This window comes from Phasianus colchicus, chromosome 19 (genome assembly GCF_987193195.1).
Source record: "Phasianus colchicus chromosome 19, bPhaCol1.hap1.1, whole genome shotgun sequence".
Taxonomy (NCBI): Eukaryota; Metazoa; Chordata; class Aves; order Galliformes; family Phasianidae; genus Phasianus; species Phasianus colchicus.
In genome coordinates this window covers 12,134,536-12,152,016 of record NC_143454.1, presented here as the reverse complement: position 1 = coordinate 12,152,016, position 17,481 = coordinate 12,134,536, and the positions used below count along the sequence as shown (strand labels likewise).

The 17,481-nt window shown below is 51.6% G+C and overlaps 1 long non-coding RNA gene across 1 annotated transcript; it reads right to left on the bottom strand.

Annotated features, from left to right (window-relative positions):
- Positions 1–258: 258 nt before the first annotated feature.
- Positions 259–8,447, bottom strand: LOC149915473 (uncharacterized). Its single transcript, XR_016458845.1, has 3 exons — positions 7,643–8,447; positions 6,596–6,731; positions 259–993 (listed from the first exon to the last, which is right to left on the bottom strand). It is a non-coding gene; the product is annotated as an uncharacterized LOC149915473 (long non-coding RNA).
- Between the last annotated feature and the right edge of the window lie 9,034 nt (positions 8,448–17,481).

The window sequence follows — 17,481 nt, the reverse complement described above, 5'->3', positions numbered from 1 at the left end:
GAAAATAGGTAAACCTGCTTAGAACAGTCAGTGCTGCCCATGTGACCTGTGCAGAACGGGCCTGTCGTGCAGTGCAGGTGCTGGGGTGCAGGTAACCGTGGTGTGGGGGTGCTGGGGCTGTCAGGGTGCAGGGCCAGGCCCCCACCCCAGCCGTGTGCCCAGCACTCTTCTGTTGCACTGCCATGCAGGAAGGGCTTTGCCAACATCTGCTGGCAGCAAACCAGGACAACGCCTGCCCAGGGATCCGTGTGGCTCAGATCCCCCTGTGCTGCCTCAGCTGATTTACAGCCCTGCTCAGCCCGGGCAGACCGCAGCCGCCGCGCTCTGCATTTCTCCCCAGCTGCCACTTACTCATTGACAGACCTCATTGCCCTTAAACAGGAATCTACTCACTCTCTTCCTGTTCTTAGTACAGGGCCAGGAAACACTGAGGGGTTTTACTGTTCTCCATCCTTCACTGGAACATGCAATGGATTTTTCTAAAGTTAAATTTGCCACCAAAGTGAAAACATGAATGAGAAGAAAACCAGCCAAGCACTCGGTCCACAAATGAAGTTGTCTCTGACTGGTGTGCTCCGCACACCGCGCGCGGCTCTTTAATAAAATTGGCTGAGATTTGTTGATAAGCCTGAAGCAAAGTCAATGTGAAGTGTCAATCCTGCCGCACGCAGAACCTTCAGGGGTCAAACTGCTTCCTGTGAATGAGCGCCGTATCAAAGATCTGTCAGCCGCGTGTTAACTGTTCTCTTATGGATCATGTGAGGATCAGACTCAAGGAACAGATAAACAGAGCAAAAAAGCCAAAGCGGGGTTCATGCTTTCCCAGCTGCATCACCCTGCTGGGCCCTCAAACCCGAAGTCCCCGCATCCCGGCGGCACACGGCGGCCCCGGGGCGGAGCGCAGGAGGGCAGTGATGCTGCTGCAGGCAGTGCCGCGTGTCCCCATGCACGCTGCAGGGTGTCTGACCGCTGCACCCTCCTGACTAAGCGAAGCTGAAAGAGAAGAAATCAGAAGAAGTGGGGTTTAATTAAGTATCATCCAGGATTTATGCAACTTTCTCTCCCCATCATAAATATTAATGAGCACGGAGCGGTGGCTCAGTGCAGCCGCACTGCCGAGCAGGCGAGGATGTTAATTCTGGGCTCTGTGAGATGGGCTGAGTGTGACATGAAGTCACTTTGATTTGGGATATTCCTTGCGTTTATAAGTTGAATAACATGAAGGGGATTTAGTGCATGGCAAGCCATTAGGGAGGCCGGTGTGTAGCATGTTTCACGATCGCCAGTGATGAATGGAAGTGCTGTGGCAGGGCTGGCCAGTGCTGGGGGACAGAGGCATCAGGGGGCAGCAGCTGGGGATCCCTGCACCTCCCTCCCCCCATCCTCCCCAACGTGGGGCTGTGCCCATCCACTGGAGGGGACACGGGCAGGCAAGGCAAGGACTTACAGAGCCCACTAAATCTCTGACCATCCCTTAAATAAAACTTTATGCTGGCTCAGAAATGTTACTGCCACCTGTCAGTGCTTGATCACTGCAGTCATGTCGTGCAGGAGCAGCCCCAGTGCTGCACACAGCGTCCGGGCTGCGCGCAGTGCTGGGTGCCCACACACAACCCTCAGCCCCACAGCCCTGCGGCTCTGTGGCCCTGCAGGGGACAGCTGCTGCCGACAGCTCTGCAGGGGCACTTGGTGACAGTCACACGAGGTGACCCGTGCTGCTCTGGGCATTGCATCTCCTCCGCTGTGGATCCTCAAACTCCCCTGCACTGCGCAGCCCACTTCCTGCACAGAGCCGCCCCTCCGTGCGCGCTGCCCTCCGCTCCGGCCGCACAGAGCGGCACACCGCGCACTGCGGGACTCAGCCACATGCAATAATCAATAATGATAGTAATTATTACAGGAGCAGCAGGAATTTCCTATCAAATTAAATCACACAATGAATAATTTTCATGTTTTATTAAACAAAAACCTCTCTCTGTAAGGTGCGCTGGTGCCGCAGTGCCTCTGCTTTGCCACAGCACTGCACAGTGTGCCAGGGCTGCAGCTGGGGGTGGGCTGTGGGTGCTGTGCTGTGATGTGGGAGTGGATGGGAATTACCTCACCGGACAGGGAAGTACTGTGCAGGCAGGGACACCTGTGGGAAGGATCAGCTCACTTTGCATAATAGTATTTCCTTCCTCCGCTTGCTTCACATGCTGCCTTGCAGCACGGCTGCACACTGAGATTTCATGTAATTTTGTTTAGAATTTAATGTTAAGTTTAAATATGTAATTATCTTTAATTGAAATTACATCCACGCTTTTCATTAACAAGATGCAAAGAGTGAGCAGCATAACACAGAGAGATGTGCGATTGGGGCTGCGCCAACACCAGGCCAGGCTGCATTGCTGCTGCGGCTGTGCTGAGCCCACGGCAGCTGCTGCAGGAGGTGCCAGGGATGACCCTACCAGGGCACAGCTCCCACTGCAGCCAGCGTCAGGCAGCACTGGACCCCGCTGCTGTGTGCACGTGGTAGTGGGGTGCCTGGGGCTGGCCCAGCTGCGGCTCATGCCTTTGCCATGGGATCCAAAGGCACTGAGAGCAGCGTGCCCTGGCTTCTCCTGCTCTGCTGCAGCATGCAGTGCAGTGCTCGGAATCTCCACCTAGCCCAGCGGGAAATAACAGGGAATGGTATTCAAACTGAATCAATTTGTCACTGCTATGAGAATTCTGAGGAAGCGCCAACAGACACTGCTCTCCTAGCACCCTGCCCCTCTGCAGGCTGTGACCGCAGCGCCTGTCCTGCAGAACCTGCCCCGTGCCTGTCCCTCGTTGTCCCGCACAGCCCCGCTCGGTGCCGCCCGGCACACGCCAGCCGTCAGCTCTGGTCACCAGGGGGTAGCATTGGTACAGCGCTGCGGCTCTGTCACCGCCGCGCGCACAATGCCTTTGAAATAATTGAGGTCTAACCCCTTTCAGGAGAACATATATTGGTTTCTTTTTTAAAGTAGCCAAGAAACAATGCATTTCCATAAGTGAACGTAAAATTGCATTTAGAAGCGACCACAGCCCCCCTGTCATGTTGCATGGAAAAAATCATCTGTTTCTGGATTTAGTCCTTTTCAGACCTTAAGGTCAGTGATTCAAGTGGACATTAAACTAATACAGCAGGACTACATGGTTACAATTGTCTGGTGGCTCATCTGCAACCTATTGGTCGTTTCAAATTCTCATACCACATTTAGAGTTGTTTCTCAGCCAGCTTTGTTCTCCACCGAGCTCTGGGCTTTACCACCACACCTATTTATGCAGCTTTTAAAGGCTGTCCCTGACACCCTGTGTGTCTGTGCAGTGCAGGGGGTGAGCGGCCCTGCACCCAATGGACCCTGGTGCTGAGAAGGGAGTGCTGCTCAGAGCTGTGTCTCAGCAGCCAGCACCTGCCACAGCCCTCGGCTCAGGCTGCAAAAGGCATTCTACATTTTGATGCAAGGTTTTCTAATGCTTCACCCAAGAACCCACAAACTTTGTGAGAACAACTTGGAGGTTGGTTTGAGGAGCGCAGATCGCTTTGGGCTGTGAGTCTGCAGGGCCAGCAGAGCCGAGCAGGGGGCACAGGGTGTCTGGGGCTGCCTGCTGGGGCAGCTCTTACCCCACGAGCAGCCAAATTTACATTTATCTAAAGCATCATTTTTAAAAACAAGAAGAAAGAGCTTCCCAGCCGTATGTGATGGCAGCACTGTGCGCCATGAGCTCTGCTCTCTGCTGCCACAAAGCAGTCTCTGTTCCTATCCTATGTACAGCTCCTGTGGATTTACACCGACTGTTCTGCAGACCTGCTAGCAACAGTCAGAAAACAGTTGTGCAATCAGCACATGCTAAAGTCCTACTCTGACCGTGCAATCAATTAAATATCAATTAATCAGTTAATCAGTACAGAGGATACACATAACGATGTCAGTGATGGCCAGTTTCTAACTCTGAATGTTCTGTGCCATTTGCATGTGTGCAGCTTGACTTGTTGTCACTTTTTGCAAGGGAGTTTCTGACATTGTGATGTGCACCACAGAGCTTTGTGCGCGCACTCATGAGCAGAGCCAAGTAACTCCGTTCCTTCCCACCACTCATGTGGGACTCTTCTGTGGCGCTCACCTCCAGCTGGTGTCCTTGCGACTGAAAATTAGTAATGCTCCTGAAAAGCACATCTCAAACTCCAGTGCTCAAATCCCCTGTAATGGCATCACTGACCATCAGTGTGACACGGCCGTTCAGACACACACAGTGCTGTGCCCTCACTATTTCCTGAGCAAGGTGGGAGCAGTGAGGAGCAGACCACATCCTGCACAGCTCAGTGCTCAGCAGCACCGCAGGGCCAGGAGCCCACGGCCATCACACAGCGCCCTGCAGCCGGGGGGTCTCAGAGCAGTGCTGGGTGGGCACGGGGTCCCTCCTGCCATTCTGGGCGCTGTGCTGTGCTGTGGGTGCTGTGCTGTGCTGTGCTGTGCTGTGGGTGCTGTGCTGTGCTGTGCTGTGCTGTGGGTGCTGTGCTGTGCTGTGCTGTGCTGTGCTGTGCTGTGGGTGCTGTGCTGTGCGGTGGGCACTGTGCTGTGCTGTGGGTGCTGCCTGCCCGGTGCCCGGTGTCAGCGCTCATACAGGATGGTTCCTCACACTGGTGCTCAGCAGTACTGCTGCACATCGTGCTGTTTTATTTCCAGGGCGCTTCTTGCTCTCCCTGCCTTTCTCCTGCAGCTGTTCTCATCAGGGGTCTCCTTACCTGTGTCCTTTCTGCCCCGTGAGCCCCGAGCACTTCTCGTGCCGATGGGAGGACAGGCGGCCCCAAGACCTTTTCACCTCACGCATGTCCTGCCTGCTCCCTAACCTGATTTGGACGTGTCTGAGATGTGAGTGATACTTACCCAGATCCCGAGACCTCCAGAAGCCACTGCTCATTTCCACAGACCCCCGTAAATGGATAACTGGCTCTTATAATCTTGTTACTAAATTGTAATGGAATTATCCCTCTAATCCTTCGGAGCAAGAGCAGAACTCAGCCACCAATATAAAATTAAAAAAAAAAAATAACCCTAAAGTAATCATAGATTTTAAAAGTATTTATTTTGTACTGCTCTCAGATAGGCCATATGTAAAATTTTATTTCAGAGGAATAATGCCATGTAGTGCACTTTTTGGCTGCACTGTGATTAAGTCCTTTTTAATCTGCTGTGCATGCGGAGGTGCAGCGCTTTCCCAGCACTGCTCCCTCTGTGCCAGACTTGCTGCTAATGGGGTTACAGGCTTATAGGGGAGAGGCAGAATTACCCGGCAGTGGGAGGCTTTGCCCCTGAGCTGCTTACAGCCCGGGCCATCTCAGGGCAGGGGCTCAGAGTGCTAAGCCTGCTTCTTCCCCATGACCGCTGCCCCTCACAGCTCTGTTTTCTTGCACGGACCTTTTCTATGTGCTAAATCTGTTCAGGGTGATTGTTTCCTGCTGCTCTGCCTGCCTCTCTGCCTGCCTGCATGCCTGTCTGTCTGTCTGTCTGCCTGTCCGGTGCAGCACGGCACTGCCCCCTGATCCCGTGCTGGTGGCATGTGGAGGTCTTTGCACAGCACTGAGGAAGGGGTCAGACGCTGAGGTTGGGCCTCTGCTCCACTGCTCAGTCCCTGGAACAGGAGGCAAGGGCCAGGCTGAGCCGGGAGTGGGCAGGGATGTGCTGGCATCTTGTCACAACGCATTTGCTGACCTTTCTGTGAATGTTTCGCAGGAAGGGCTGAGCACCCGGGCCGGCTCAGTGGGCGCTGTGTGCTCAGCACTGTGCCTGGGGTGCGGCTGTGGCTCCTGCTGACAAACAGCAGTTGACCTGAGTGACTGCGGGGCTGCAGAGTGGGAGAGGGCTGCAGCCACAGAGCTCAGCCATCACTGCACACTGCTCTGCCACCCTGCACTGAAGGAAGGGACTGAGTAGTACGTGGGGGATGTTTTAGGGAAAAGAATGTGATTTTGTCCTTAATAAATTGAACGCTGCAGGAAACACGACATTTATGAAATGCCACTTCTCACCTGATGGCTCTGCCTGCATTTTCTAACCCTAAATTAAAGAGACCGTATCCAGTCACATTGCCAACACAAGATACGAAGTGAAAAGAGTGATTTCATCAAAGTTCATGTTATCTGACTAAAACAGCATTGCGCAAGGGCAGAAAGAAGAGTTTCATGGTCATGATTTTAAACGTGAAGCGTATAGCTTCTTTTTTCATAATTTGATGATGAGGTCTGCTCCATGGAAAGGAAAGGTCAGAGGTTCATGCAGTGACATCTCAGCCTCTGTAAATGCTGTGCTGCCAAATACAGGCTCCTGGGAAACAGCCCATGAGCACAGGGCCACTGTGCTGTGCTGTGCTCACTTCTGCCAGTCCAAAACAATCTGTGCTGGTTTCTTACCTGGATTTCACTCTGGGCCATCCTGCATTGATAAAAGCAGAGCTGATGCAATAGAGCCCACTAAAATATCTTCACAACAGAGTTTGATGCCAAAGGTTGCACTGGGCAGAGCCAGCCCGCCCCAGCTGTGGCTGTGAGCGTGCAGCCCAGAGCACATGCTTCCCTTTCCTTCCCACATACCTGGAGTGCCAGTGCTCTTCCTCAGCTATTCCTGGTTTCCAATCTGCCCCAAATGCCGTCAGCAGCCATACTTGATTTCTGCTTGCTTGTGTTCACCTCCAGCACAGTCACTGCCTGCTGACAGCCTGACAGCCTTCTGGAGAGGGAAGAGAACAGGGATTTGCTAAAGATGGTGTCAGAAGTTCAGCACCCCCAGGGCATCCAAACTGCTCGAGAAACGCTCTGGTGGTTGGTGTGAGAATGGCTGCCTCCTGCCCCGTCGCTCCTCGCGGTGGGGATTTGCACGGCGGCCGTTCCATGACTCGTGCACACAGGAATGTGTGTGCATGTGCGAACAGGAATGCCTTAGGCCCCAGGCCTGCAAAGATTTATGCACATGCTTAACTCTTAGCAGATGAGAAATCCCACTGAGACTATGCATGTGCTACAGGTTAAAGACAGGCATAAAGCTTTGAGGAGTCTAAACCTTCGATTATAAAGATTATAAATTTTAGGAGGACAAGGACAGCCCTGTCTGCACAGAGGTGCCCTGCAGATGGGGGGCAGCCTCTCGCTGCTGTTACACCTTGCCATCCCATCCCAGCACTGCTGCAGGAAGGCAGGGAGCAGGAGAGTGGCTGTGGGAAGCTCTGGACACCGATGTCACTGCACATCCAGTCACTACACACCAGGTCACCTGCACAGCAGTGTCACTGCACAGCAGTGCCAACCACAAGCTGTGAGCCAGTGTTGGGCACCGAGCTGTGCTCCCTCGCAGCAGAGGCGCAAGCTCAGTGCTGTGCAGCAGAGCTGGCCTTGCCACGAGAACACCGTGGCACACAGGTGGCAGCAGCCACCCAGGTTTGCTTGGTGTAATTTCAAAAGACAGGGCAGGAGGAAATTATTTCCTGCTACTCTGTATTTTTAATTCATATTTTCGCAGATCTGCCTGTCCTAAATCCCAAGCAGATGGTGCAACTCAGCCCATCTCCTCCAGCAAGGATGATCCCTGGGGTCTCCCTGCAGAGAGTGTACATTTCAAAGGATAATTCCAGCAGCACTCCTTACCCTGATCTGGAGTCTTCTGAGCATCTATGTACTTCATCATTCCTCACATATACCTGCCCCTGCCTCGCACCATCTCCCACTGGGGCTTCCTTTTCTCTTCCAAAGGTAAGCAGAGTTGTAAGCTCTTAGAGCGGACCTCGGAGCAAGGATAGCTGAAACTCAAGCACCAAAAATAAAAATCAAAAAGGAAAGCAGAGAAGAGAATGAAAATCCCTGCACAGCTCTGCTGATCGGTGCTGCACAGCACAGCAGCCCCCCAGCACTGCAGGACCCAGCGCTGCACCACAGCACCTTTTTGTGCTCGTGAAGGATTTCTGCTCTAACAAATCTCGTTTGATAATTGTGTTGCAAAAGCCTCACTCTGAATATTTAATAGAATTATTGCTAGTTATCAGCACAACTAGGTGATAAATTACAAGCAGTCTTTACACAACACAAGGCAGAGCCATTAGGGGGTTTCAATCACATTTCCCACCCTACCCCCTTGTCAGGATGACCATGAATTAAAATGAAAAACAAACAGCCTGCCCCCGCCCGAGCCTCGCTCCTGCAAAAAAGAAAGCACCCAGAAGGCCAGGGCTGCGTCCCACCCTGCAGCCAGCACTGCCCGGCTCCGCACCCCCGCTCTGCCTCCCCGCACCCCTCTGCTGTATATGGATGAGGTGATCTTTTCGCTGCCCTTTGTCTTGGAAAAAAATTAATTCTCATTTGCATTACCTCGACTAAATGTCACCCACCGATATTTTGTTAGACATTAGCAATGCTGGCAGAGAGGGGCACGGGATAATTGTGTTCTGCCTAGCGGTGGGATTTACATAATTTCAGACAGCAATTAAAGAATCCCTGGGAATTTTTTTTTCTCTTCCAACCTCTCCTACAAAGAAAGTGTTCGTTTACATTAAGCGCTCAGCTCCTCGCTGTTCATTTGCATAAAATTAAAGGTTTTTGTGTTCTGGAACAGCAGGGTAACATTTAAAATTCCGTTTCAAAAAGCTCACCTTAGAATAATAAAATGTTAATATCATTTCACGGGCTGGAGAAGGTTGCCAGCTGCCTTTCACTTCAAACTTTTACCCAATGCTGACTGTTTGGGTGGGTGATATTATTATTGCTTTTTTTTTTTTTTTTGTTAAGATATAAACTTTCTTGAAAAAGTGTAGGGATGTAAATGTGCCTATCGATGGGTCTCCGCAGGGCTACTCCAGAGCAGAATGTTTGTTCACTCCATAGTTTTTTAATTAAAAAATCATGCAAAAGAGCAGCAGTGGAATATTGTAGGCTGTAATGTACTGACATCCTCCAGACTACGAGGGGAAACGCAATTTGGATCAAAATCCTTTCATTTGCTTTCACGGAGGTGGCAGTGGCACTCCTGCGAGCACCCGCAGCTCCCACCTGGCAGTGCAGGAGGTGGGAGGGCAGAGCGCTGCTGCGTGTGGCAGCCAGTGCTGTCCTCCAACCCAGAGGTGGATGCTGCAGAGCTGCGGTCACAGGACTCCCATCCCCGCATACCCAGAGCCTTGAGAATGCAGGATGGAGCTGGGCCTGGCAGCAGCCTGGTGTCACTGCTGTGGCTTCAGCCCTTTCACCACTGGCACAGCTTTATGGGCCACTGGGACCAGAACACCTGGTCTGCCCCAGCACCTGCTGGCATCCCCTGGCTTCCAAGGAGCCTCACCGCCTCACAGAACTGCAAGCAGCTCTCATGGGCCGCTGTGCATGCAGCCCTGCCCGACCTCGGGATCCACAGCTACAGCCGTGGGCACTGCAGGCGAAGTGTTCAAAACCGCTGCTGCACTGCAGGGACCTGGGCTCTGTCCTCCACTCTGTGGGGACAGAGGATGCTGCACAGTTGTGTCCCACAGAGCCCCTGTCCTTGCACCCCAGGACACAAAGCTGGCATCGCGGGACCACAGCTGAGCCTCTGCCCCTGCAGCCAATGCTGGGGGTCCTTCTTGGGTCCCTCCCTCCCGCAGACTCGGCAGGGCACCGGTGATGCTGGGCCTCCTTCACCTGGGTGCTGGTGTGCAGGCACCCACCTGGCAAAGTACCCCGACTGTCCCCAGCACAGGGACGTGACATGGGGACCGTGCAGCCCCTCTCTGGTTGGCTCTGCTTTCAGGGAGGCCGTGCTGCCAGAGGGTGGCTCTGGGGAGCTCCATGCTGCTCGCAGGAGATGGGCTGGGAGCAGAGGGCAGAGCCTGTCAGAGCCGGAGCTCCCCCAGCCACGATGCCTTTATTCTGAGCACTCTATCAGCACTAAATAATAATAAATGACATTTCCATTTGAAAAAGACACTGGTGAGGTCCCTGGACGACCTTTCTTTACCACCAGGGCTCCTCACGCCTAGGAGCAGTTGTCAGCACGCTGCCCGTCCTGCGCACCAAGGGCAGAGCCCAGCAGGCACCGCGGGACGTGGCGGGGAGGTGGGTCTGCAGCCCCCAGCACTGCGCACAGAGAGGCGCGGAGGCAGCGGCTCACACCTGGCAGCCCTCTGATCTGCCGCCATTTGGGGCTGCTGTAGGATTGTTGCAAAACACGTTTCATTAAAAATGAATCCAAACTCCAGCCCTCGCGGTGTCTGCCTGGCTCATCAGCAGGAGAACACCGAGCACACTCTGTACTCCCCAGTGTCCATATCTGATTCCTGCTTAAATCTCCCGGCCACTAAGACTCCCACCTACCTGCCAGCAAGTGCCAATTCTTCATAATGATTTGCAGAGGGAATCCACACCTTCAGAAGCATAGTGTACACAAAATCAGGATGTTCTAAGAACTTAAGCATCCAGCTTGCTAACAACTCATTATAAATGTTTTCCAAACTCGTTTGTGTCTCTGGGAGGAGAGAATTATCATTGCATCTCAGTAAAAATGAATATAAAAATTCAGTCAGTAAAAATAGGAGCACAGTTCCCGTTAAGAAGCTCACAGATAAACCGTTTGCCATGCTGATGTCAGTGAGTCTCCATCACACATCTCAGGGCCACCAGGACACAGCCGCCTTCTGCACAGAGCAGGCGGGCAGCCAACAGGGCAGGAAGGGCCGTGCAGACCCCAGTGGCTGTGCCCTGGGACAGAGACCTTTCAGCGCTATTCACCCCCAGCAACTCACCCATGGAAAGCCAGCACCACAGGGGAGCACATCGTGTGCTCACAGGGCCATGCTGACAGGTCCACAGCACGTGCTGGCTGGGGGTGGTCGCGAGGACCACAGGTGAGCTCTGTGCTGAGGCTGCAGTGGGTCTGTGGGCAGAAGCCATGGGGTCCCTGTGTGTGGGAAGAGCTGCACGGCTGAGCCCATTCACCTTCTGAACGGAAACAAAAGAAATGGTTTTTAGAACTGGAAACAAAGAAGATTTGCTCAGGATTTGTCCCTAGAAAAAGTCACAAATTCCTTTCAAAATTTTTCATTTCAAAATTTGTTTTCCTTACTTTTACATTATTTTATGACATCAGTAATAGTGCATAATGTGACCTGTCATATCATGTCAAGTCATGTCATAATATGCATAATGGTAGCAGAAGTGCATAATATTACATGTCATATTGACATAATCAGAATATTCTATTATTATTGACTTTGTCAAACTAATTACAACACAGACAGGAAATGCTTTGATACAGAAAATAAGATTAAAAGGTGCAACTTCTAGAAATTAGTAGTTGCTTCCACTTGCAATTGTATTTTACCACGTTTGTATAAAAACAAAGATTCCACTGGTATGTTACGCTGTGTTATGCACCGCTACGTATAATTCCGTGAAATAATGGCATAAGAACAACCAGCACAATCAAATTTAGCTTGAAACTATCATCTCAATTGTTTTAGGCTAAACATGTTCAAAAAGACAAAGGCTTTTTCCTATGCAGGAGGACAAGAAGGTCCCACATGAGGGACAGCAGGGCACTGCAGCCCGCCCTGCGGGTTCCCCTCTCCACGCCCAGCCCACGCTGCGCCCGCGGGACTTCTAATTGACGTGACACGTTATAAATTGCCTAACTTGGCCGTGATTGCTGTGAAGAATGGTACTTTAAAGGACTCAATATCTGTATATCTCCCTTTGATAAACATTGGCTTGCTGAGCTTAGATCTTATTTATTTACCCTTGGAGCAGGTTCATTACTATGTATTAGGTAGATATGACATATTTATGGAAATATGGGGACTCTTTATGGAATATATTAAGATTAAATAAATCATTTACTATGTGGTCAAGAACTACAGCAATCCTGATGAATGATCCCATGATTTTTTTTGATCTCTGTGTAAATTGTTAAGAGCCATCCCCCTTTGTCTTCCCACAACCTGGCAGGTCCCATGGCTGAGCCCCGGTGCCGCAGTCACGGCGGGGCCAAAGGAACTGCTGCTGCCATGGGGCATCCCACAGCCCCGGCCCCACAGGCGGGGAGGGCCGCGCACAGATCCCAGGAACCTGCTTAGCACACTGAGAAATGATGCTGATGTCATTATCCCACGTCATCCCATTTGCTGTAGCCTGCCTCATGCATCTCTTAGGCAATGAATTTACATATCTAATGGTGCATTTTCACAAATTAGTGGTAATTACATTTAAAACAGCTATTTTGATACAAATCAATGAGAGCCATGGCTAATGACATAAATGCTATTTCACGTGTCCCTTGGCCTCATTACGAACAGACACGGAGATTCAGAGCACAAACTGCATCAGAATAATGGCACAGCGCCTCCAACAAAGCCAGAACAAAGCACTTCTGTTGTGCGTAGAGCAGTGGGCCTCGAGCGGAGCAGAGACACCACAAAAGGAGCTCACAGCCACCCATCAGACTTGGCCCTGGGTTCTGATGGTTTCCTCCGTCCTCTCACTGCCATTTCAGTCCCTCATGCTCAGCGCTGTCCCCGCAGCACAGCCCCAACCCAGCAACAGGGCTCCAGCCTGCAAATATTTGGGGATTCTTAAGGGTAGTTAAGTAGCAAACTATCTGTTGATAATAAAATTTGTTACTTCTCACAGATATCCAATTTGCCTACCATGCCTACCAGGAAAGGAATTGGGTGTCTGCTTCCTAAATTGTTTTAATCTCTGGCAAAGAGTGCTTCTGGCAGAGTTCCTCAGCTGGAAAATAGGAAATGAGTTAGAAACAATAGACAAACACGGATAAAACAGAGTTAAGATGTCTGATTTGAGAAGCGAGGTCTGAGCGGATCCCTCCATCGCAGTGTGTGTCTCCGCCTGTCCGGGTGGGCTGTGCTCCCTCCTGGCTCACCCTGCCGCTGCCAGACCCCAGCGCAGCTTTTCTTGTGACAGATGTTTTCCCAAGAGATCTTCAAACATCTTTCCACTACAGTCCTCCTGGAAGGGCTTCGAGCAATCTCCGAACCCTGGGAAAGAAGTAACGGTAACTTCTGCCTATCTCCTGGCAGATCGGCTCCTCCTTCTGTAGCGGTGTTAATAACGTCTGTGTCACCCTGACTCCAACTGAACTTTCCTACGCAAAGAGGCCCGCAGCCCAGCGCTGCGGCAATGGCTGTGCCACGTCCCACTCCGGCGGTCCGGAGCGGCTGAGCACCGCGGGCACAACGCCCCTCATGTGCGCCCGCACATGGGAGCCGCGCTGAGCACTGCTGCGGGGCTCGCAGGGCTGTGCGGCACCGCGCTCCTTTCCGCGGCGCTGAGCGAAACAATTCAGACCGGGGAAATCTTGATAAAAGTTTAATTAGGAAAACCGCCTCCATCTGTAACTGATCCCTGCTCTCCCCATGTATTAACCCTTTTGCCATAAATCTGCCACCCTTGAAGAAACCTGCCTTCCTCACAAACCCACTCAGAGTTCACATTATTTTAATCAGTTAGAGGGGTTTAATACATTATTGATTTTTAGGAGAATTGAAAAAGCTCCCGTATTAAGTCCAGGTTGCTTATTCTTTCTGTATATGACATTCAGGTACTTGTGAAAAATTATACCAATTATGAAATCAGCCATTTACTGCTTCAAAGTGCAATCAGTTGTCACACTGGAAAGCACTTGCTCCTGAATATTATTAGTTGGGCTATGTGCACAGGAAAGTGCTGAGAGGAAAGACTTTAACCAAAGGGCAATTGCATGAAATTTACTTAGAAATAGCTATTTATCACCCTTGGATTTCCTACTGTTCAAATCCACCGCAGACACTTTATGGAATGAAACAGCCATCTCACCGACGTAGCTCAGCCGACTGAGGGGGTTTTTTCCTCACTGACATTAAATGAAAAATTTAGAAGTCATTGTAACAGCTTAAAGATGCATTATCCTTTTTGATGTGCAATTTTAGCTTCATATCAAAAGCCATATAAAATAACCCCCGCACAAACACAAAAAAGGAACTTTTAAAAGTTTTATGACACGTAGTTCATCTTACCTTTTATGCATCTAACAGGCACCGCTTCTCCCGCTGTTCTCAGAGACCATTGTATGATTACCACTATGGGGGAGAAAATATTGCCATAGTAGCAGCAAAACCGACGGAAGGAAGGATTGGTCTCTGGAGCCTGGGAAATGGAGGGGGAGAAGCTGTGCACCACAACGCCTGCAAATTCCTCTGAAGCAAGAGAGCAGCGGAATTGCGGGAGAGCTGCCCATTAGAGGAGCCTTCAGTTGTGTCACAAACTGCCACCATTAATGGGTTTTGCTGCAGGCAATGAAGTGAGAGGGAACATAAATTAAAGAGGGAACATTCAAGAGAAATTTCTAGCTCAGTAAAGATGTCTTGTCTGCTTGTTTTCCAGAGTGGACGAGAATTTCAGAAGGCAAGGTCAATTCCTTGTTCTGAGAGCAGGAGCGGACAGGGAGTGCAGCCACGGCGTCGTTAACGAGCGGGACTAATGTGTGCCAATTACTGAGAGAGGGGACAAACGCTGCAGTGTCCCCGCAGAGCTCAGGACAGGCACGGCTGCCCCACATGCCCCACATGCAATCCTCCTTTCCAGATTTCTCAGGCTAAAACGCACAACAGCAATAAGAGAATGGGGGAATTTCCACATCGGATATGAAAACCTCGTGCTCAGAGGTGGCAGCTCAGAATTTTTCTATTTTCAGATGTCAGAAGCATATGAAGGGAAGAGAGAGGCGTGCTGAAGCTGAAGCTGGCTGCTGCCCTGGCCTTCAGCACAGCGCGGCGTCACAGAACGCACAGATGATGAAATCCCAACAGGTGGTGCAAACCAAAACCTCACAGCCTGCATCACAACATGGAAACAGCAGGAAAAGGAACCGTCCCACTTACTGTAGTTTAACTTAGGAAAACGACAGTGATAAGGACCATTTAATTTAATAAATAGTAAAGTATTTATAAATGAACCATTTCACAAAGTGTTACCAGTTTCCCTATGCACAATAATATGATTTGCGCAACTGTTGGTCCTTGAGGCAGTAGAAATTTTCTTTGCAAATCTGTCCTTACAAGGAGTGTATCCACAAATTATCCACGAAAGCAGCCTGTACCTGTAGCTGTATTTCTCCCAGAAACACCCTGATGGCTGCAAGCTCTTGCGCAAAGCTAATGGCACAGAAGGAAAACACGCACATCAGCCAGACTATTCATTTTAATCAGGGGAGAGTGATTTTTTGTGGCCCATTTGATATGACTTTTACACAAGATACAACCTCACTCCGCAGGGGCTGCCGGAAAAGGTCAACGCTGCTGTATAAAAATACATTTAAAGAAGGAGTTCAGAAAAGCAAAAACTACAGCTCAGGACTGACATTGTTTGGACACAGCAGCATATGTTGCAATACACAAGTAGCAATTTCTGAGAAACTTACAACACTGCAATTCTATTTTAAATGCTCAAAAATTTAAAGGTGAGAATCAGAGACTTACTTTGTGTCAGGCTTTCCTCTAGCAAAAGGACGCAGGGTAGAACTGCCATGTGATGGTTTACACATTTGAGGTAAGGGTGTTTTTTGCAGACATGGCTCCTGCAAAGTGGTCTCACGCCCAGACACAAGCCCAGCACAGATTCCACACACACCCGTAGAGCTCCAGGTGTCAGGGCAGTGCCAGATCCTGCCCAGCACCCAAGGCACGGTGCCAGGCACAGCCCCACTCAGGAGCAGCACAAGGTGCCCATGGGGTCGGGCTCAGGATGCAGATCTCAGGGTGCACGCCCTGGAAGCAGGTCTGCAGCAATGGCTGCTGCCCCATCCGCGGCTCTCACTGGAGCAGCACACAGCCGTGCCAGCTCCCTCGTGCTCAAATCAGTGTTTTGCAGACTGCCATTATTACACGCTGTTCCAAAGCGGTGTTTTGTTGGATGCAGTTTAGCTAATCCCGCTCCTGATGATTAGTGCTAGTGCAAAATAAAATTAGCGGCTTTCTTGTGGCCAGCAGGAACAACACCAGCCGTTCCCGCAGAGCTGGAGCTGCTCCGGATTGCGGTGCACAGCCCCGTGCCGGCTGCTGCCTCCTCCTGGCACCACGCTCCTGACAGCGCTCCAGCAGCACGGGCGGCCTGCGGGAGCCCCCCGGGCCAGCAGGGACAGCCACGAGCCGGGCTCTGCTCGGAGCATCACGCGTGGCTCCAGCACTGCTGCACAATGCAGGCAGCACGGAGCTGCCGCTCCTGCCCAAGGCTCCGAGGTGGGCCTGGCACAGAAGCCTGAGCCCCTGAGTCCTCTGAATGCAGGCATGAGCGAGCAGCACAACGCCAGCCCTGCCTCGGGGTGGTTTGCCTGGAGAACCCCAGAGCCGTTGGCTGCACCACGAGTTCCACCAGGCAGCACAACAGCAGCTGTGCTATTCTATGAATAGGTCTAAAATTCCAGCTTTAGGCCCAAGTTTCGGTATGAATCGTGCCATTCATCATCATTACCCACAGTCACTCTGCTCACTGCCCCCCAGGGCAGCAGCGGGGCAGGGGCTGACACACTTTGTTCTTTTTTCCCCTCCAAACAAGGAAGAGGCCAAGCATCAGCGAGATCATTGATCTCAAGTGCTTGCCTGTCCTTCTGCACAAGGAGGAGGTTAATTTATCACCGGATGAAGAAAACCCAATCTTTAAATTCCTCTCTTGCTCTTAATTAAATAAAAACCTCCCATGTTTGCTAAGCCTTGCTCTGAAGAACAAACTGCTGTGGCCCCAAGCCAAACACAGGCAGTCAGCTGTCCATGCAGAGACCCACCCAGTGGGCATAAGCAGCAGCCCCTTCACCCCCACTTGCTGACACCCCTGGGACAAGAGCTGCCGGGTCTGGTTGTTTGCAGGGGCTCCAACCCCACAGCAGATCATCTTCTAGGTACCTGTATCCAGGATGTCTCGAGCACAAACTGGGCCACAGGCACCACACAACTGCCTCAGACATTGTGACACTCCTGCCCAGCCGAGTCTGCCTGGCTGCCAGAACTGATCTCAGCAGGCAGACCCCATCCTCTGGCAGAGAGGCAGCAGTGAATCCAACCATCACGTAGCATCCTCCGCAGTCCCTCCAGGGGCCCATGCGCGACACCTACTACAGGACGGGGCAGCCCCCACACTCACCCCACCACTGACCCACAGCTGCAGGTGCAGCTGCACCGGGCGCTGCGGAGAGCTGAGGCAGCCACGTCCATCACAGCCCCGGCTGCCTGGAGAGTCCCCTGTCATGCTCCAGGAGGTGTGATGGGAAGATTAATCTTAATAATGACTATCTGCAGCTCACCTGGCCCAGCCCTGGCTGCTCCCTCTGGATGGGACGTGTGCATGGCCCCATTTCTTCTGAGCCCCTGCCAGTGTGGGGCTACCCCAGAGCACACCCCGGGCAGCTGAAGGCCCCATCCTGTCCAGAGGGAAGGGAGCGGGGACAGCAGCACAGCACGCTTGGCAGCATCAGCAGGGCTCTG